Source organism: Pinus tabuliformis, chromosome 2_1, assembly GCF_031772625.1.
Source record: "Pinus tabuliformis cultivar Carrire ecotype Pingquan chromosome 2_1, CPIR1, whole genome shotgun sequence".
Lineage (NCBI taxonomy): Eukaryota > Viridiplantae > Streptophyta > Pinopsida > Pinales > Pinaceae > Pinus > Pinus tabuliformis.
The window spans coordinates 649,373,383-649,378,194 of NC_142299.1; positions in this window are offsets into that span (position 1 = coordinate 649,373,383).

A 4,812-nucleotide genomic window follows, 5' to 3' on the forward strand; every position below is an offset into this window, starting at 1 on the left:
TACCCTTGAGGGTGTGTTGAAATAGTGTTAGACGAACTGAGTCCTCAGTAATGTTTTGGATAAACATCACAAATGAAATGTCATCATGTGGTTGGTGAGATCCTTCTTCTGTTTACCTTCAATTTTAAGAATGTTTGAAGGAAACTTGGTTGGTGTGGGGGGCCATTATGGATTATGGGAAATTGGATCATTTGTGAGCTTAGTTAGATCTAGTAGGTTTAAAGAAGCTACAAATGGAATTATGCTAGAATTTTCCATATTGGAATGACGTTGGGATGTAGTCTGAAAAGAGTTTCAGTGTGGGGGAGGATGACTAGGACTAATTTTGGGAGCAGTATGTGGACCCCCAAAAGGGGTAGAAAAATGAGTACTTTGAGAGTGAGGGTCCCAATTAAGGTTCCACCAATAAATTATGACCCAATCAGAGAGGCTAAATGGTGTCTTCTACGCCTGGACATTCAGAGACCTAGCACACCTCCTGGAAAAGGGGGGAGGTTTAGAATGCGATGAGAGTGATAGGTAACGCTTGGTTCCCCTATTGTTCCTGTGTGGGTGTCCGTTACTTTATATGGTGACAGGTGAATTTTATCAAAGCAAATAAACCACATATATAAAACAAAGCGAAAATAAATGTTTAATTCTCCCTTTAACTTTATGCTATGTGAACAATCAAACAAAAAAAGGTTTTTTGTGTTTTTTTTGTATGATAAAAAAATCCTATAAACACCTAGACATCCTTTCTGCTCAAATGATGACTAAGCCTTGCAAGGATTTTGTAGTAGGGTATCAGGTTCACATCTTGAAAGTGTTGGTGATGCTTCCAGTAGCCAAGAATCAACCAAGGTATAGAGAGGAGTTATAATGGGGGGTACTGGGGCAATGTACCGAAGAGATGGCGATGTTTCCAGTAGCCTTGACAAGATCATCTCAGGTATTCATGCTCTTGCACCTCAACCTATAGCGAAAGATGCCCTAAGATTTGATCGCTAAATTACTTGCGTCTAGTGGGAATGTTGGAATCTCAGCTTCTGGTTATCAAGTTTGAACCCAATACCCCTGCCATGTGTCGGGAGATGACATGAAGGTATGTGATAATCTTCCCCCTAAGCCTTACCCCCTTCACGGGTTTCTATACATTACTGGATTTAGCACTAGATGATGTAAAAAATTAAGCTCCCTAGAAGACAATTTCTATGTTTCAAGATGAAAAATGACTAACGAAGGCTTATGGGATGCCTAACCCCATGGTCCTAACCTGAACTATAAATTATCTTATGACCCCTGTGGGGAATTTAGTGTGTTTAGGGTTGCTTTTAGAGAGCCTTATCTCCACTTAGGGTGTGAAAAATGTAAGCTTCAAAGAAACTAAGTATTAAGATCTCAAAAGTTGAATACCCTTGATGCAAAGTTTAGATGAGCTTAGTGTGTGAGGTGCAAAAGTGTGTAAGTGAAGTTGTGAGCATACAAGGTGTGAAGCAATATGGGTATGCAATGATTCATTATAACTCCCCTAATTACACTATGTTATGCTTATTCATTGCAAGAAAGAAATCATGTGTGGATAATGGGCCACTTACTTTCTTCCTAATTACACTATGTGATCATAGAGGGAGATGTAAATTGAGTGCTTTGATAAATATTTTAGATGCAACCACAAGATCATCATAAGGACGCAAGGGAAGTAGGGGATACTCTCTTTCTTTAATAACACCTAGTCCTGGTCCAGATAATAATTTGAAAGATGAAAAGCTTTGGTTAGTAAAAAAGATGTGTGGACTTAGTGCCACTTACTTTTCTCCCAGTTAAGATAAGTGTGATGATTTGGAGTGAGTAAAACAAGAAATAAATGATGTGTGGATTAGGGCCACTTACTTTCCCCTAGTTAAGCTATGTGAATTCGGAAATGAGCCAAACAAGTTGAAAGGATATGCGGATTAGGGACACTTACTTTCCCCTAGTTAAGCTATGAGAGTTGCAAAATTTTCAAAGTAAAAATAAGCAATTTCGCTACTAATAATGGTTAGCAAAGCAATTTAGCAGTCTATCTAAACTATAAAAAATTGTAGCAGTGCAGGAAGTTCACTAAAGGCTGCCACAACACTCTAGAAAGAGGAACTACAATGAAATTTTATCCTCTCTGTGTGTCTCGTTGATTATGCTCTACACAATCGCGCGACCCGTGCGTCTGTCTTTGGGAAAAGCTGCAAGACTAGCTCAAGAAAATGAACAAAGGTACCTTTGGGGTCGCAAACAAGTCCTACAAAGGCCTTCACAATTCTATAAAAATTATGGATGAAAAAGACAATCAAAATTCATAGGAGAAGGACTTGCAAAACAACCAATTAGGCTAAAGAAGGCAAGAAAGTGGAGTCACCATTTTGTATTTGGTGTTTGTTTGACTGAGGTTCCCAAAAGCACCTTCCTTGCAATGGTTGTTTCCTAAAAGGAGCATACAAACAATTAGATGATGTTACTATTGAAACAAGAACCAACAAAGCATTGAATATAATAGAAACAATGCATAAGAAATATTAAATTAAAACTAAAGCAAACAACATGAAACAAGCTTAATGAAGCAAAAACACATCAACAAAGATATAGGAACATGATCCTCTTTATTAATTGTTGGTGGTAGAAGAGCTACAAATAAGATATCAAGACACTTGAAGAGAGATGATTGAGCAATGGCACTCAAGAGCTCTTATCAAGGATTTACATTCTTCAATCTCCTTTGCAAACTCCTTCTCTCTCAAAGAAGCAAAGAGAACTCTCAATAGTGGTAGAATCCTCTCAACAATGGAATGCAAGATTGTTTGGGAGCAATTTTTCCATCATAGCAATGTACAAACTTCTTATTTTTCTTGGTCTTATAATGCTTGTATATATAGAATTTGAAATCCTCTTTTTAACGCTCCCTTAGCTAAACAATGAGAAAATGACTTAAGAAAAGGACAAAAGGATTCCTTTGGGGGCTGCATATCTCCAAATCAACTCAAAATCAAATGTCCTTGGGTAGTACTTGTCAGGAAAATTCAGCTCAAATCGTGTGGAGTGGTCTTGGACTGTTGAATCGACTTTGAGTGACTTGCATGGTTATTTAAGGAAAAGTCACACAATATTGAATTTTTTCCTTTAAAGCACCCACGCGGGTTGATCTATTTTATTGGACTTTGGAAAAACTTTTCTTTTTTATTTTCATGGTGTTTCCAGCTGGAAAAGATTGACCTATACATGTTGTTTTGGACTCTGGGTGTTATCTGACTTGTACAAATGTGTGTACAAATTTTCCATATTAACACTCATTTATGAGCCCATATTTATAATCTATAAAATTATACCCAGAACTGGAATTATGTGTTCATGATAGCTAAGTCAATATTTTTGGTTTAATTTGAAGGTTATAGAAATCATATATTCCTCTTTGTTGCTTCACTCCCATTCTTAAGAAGCTCCAGGTCATGGTTTTCTCAAACAATATATGCAAAATAATCACAAAAACTTAATTAAAAACATATGGCATTTGCACACAAAACCCAAGTCCCCAATCTGTGAAAAACAGACTAACGAATTAAAAGTTCATTTAATAAATTAATAAAAATAAAGTCCATGCCTTGTGTTACTTCATGTTATTAATTTTTCTGGAGAATGAGTAATCTGAAATGAATTCACAACAAAAATAACCTATTGGAAAATGAGATTGCCCTAAAACAAACTCAGAAAATCTTTGTTGGTTGCAAATTCACAACCTTGATTTTTTCTAATTTTTTGGGGTAGTAAATGGATAGATTTGGTCAAATAACCATTTCCAAATTATTCTCTACTGAAATAGTTTTCTAATGGGCCCTCATTTGCTTGATTTGGTGCAGTAGAACTTGAGATATTGCCTCCTAATGTTAGAGCCTTTAAACCAACTATGCTTTGTCTACAAACAGTTCTAGGCATATAATTTAAAAAAAAATAAAACAAATTACGAAAAAGAAAAGGGGGGGGGGGGTGGGGTTGAGGGGGTTGTTCAATGTATGGTTTCATGTGGTTTATGTTAATGGAATGCAGTGAAAGTATGTGAATAGAAGCAAGGGAGTGGATGAGGGTGTTTTTGACGGTGCTGGACCTGCTAACATTTAGGGGATCACCCCAGTATGAAGTCCCAACTAGACCTCACACCATTTGGTGTGGAAGTCCCATCCGGTATGATGGCCTGGTTGCCATTGTCTTAAGGATTTGCCTTAACTCTTGCTTGTCAACACAGGAGAGTGGTTCGCATTATCTTCGAGAAGTGAGGTTCGTGTGCCTGGTGAGTGTAAGTGTACTCATGTCAATTGTTCTTTCATTGTGAGGGGAAAAAGGTGAAGGTGAGTTCCAAGTTGAAAGGGATCAATCCTAACTCGGCTAGGAACACAAAACACAAAGGACATACACAACTTCCAGCATAGCAGTCCACTCGAATGCGGCAACCACAACATACAAGGTAAGATAACACGTACAACACTCACGGATCAGTCTGAGATGAGTGCAATGGTTGTTACAGCAAGGTTCATGTGAAAGGTCTATCTGATGTCCGGCAAAGCAGTCGACACAGACGAGACAACATTAACAACATATACAACACATTTCCATTAATAGATTATGCATTACAACAAATGAATCAGTTTAGATGTAGAACACATGGTTAAAGAAACATGCATTACAAGTGTTAAAGATCATTCTTACAACAAATACAATACATGTGTGAAAATGTGTTGGCCTGTTGACAGGCTTCTAAATTAAGCGAAAGTTCCAAGACACATCGTTACACCATACATCACTAACCCC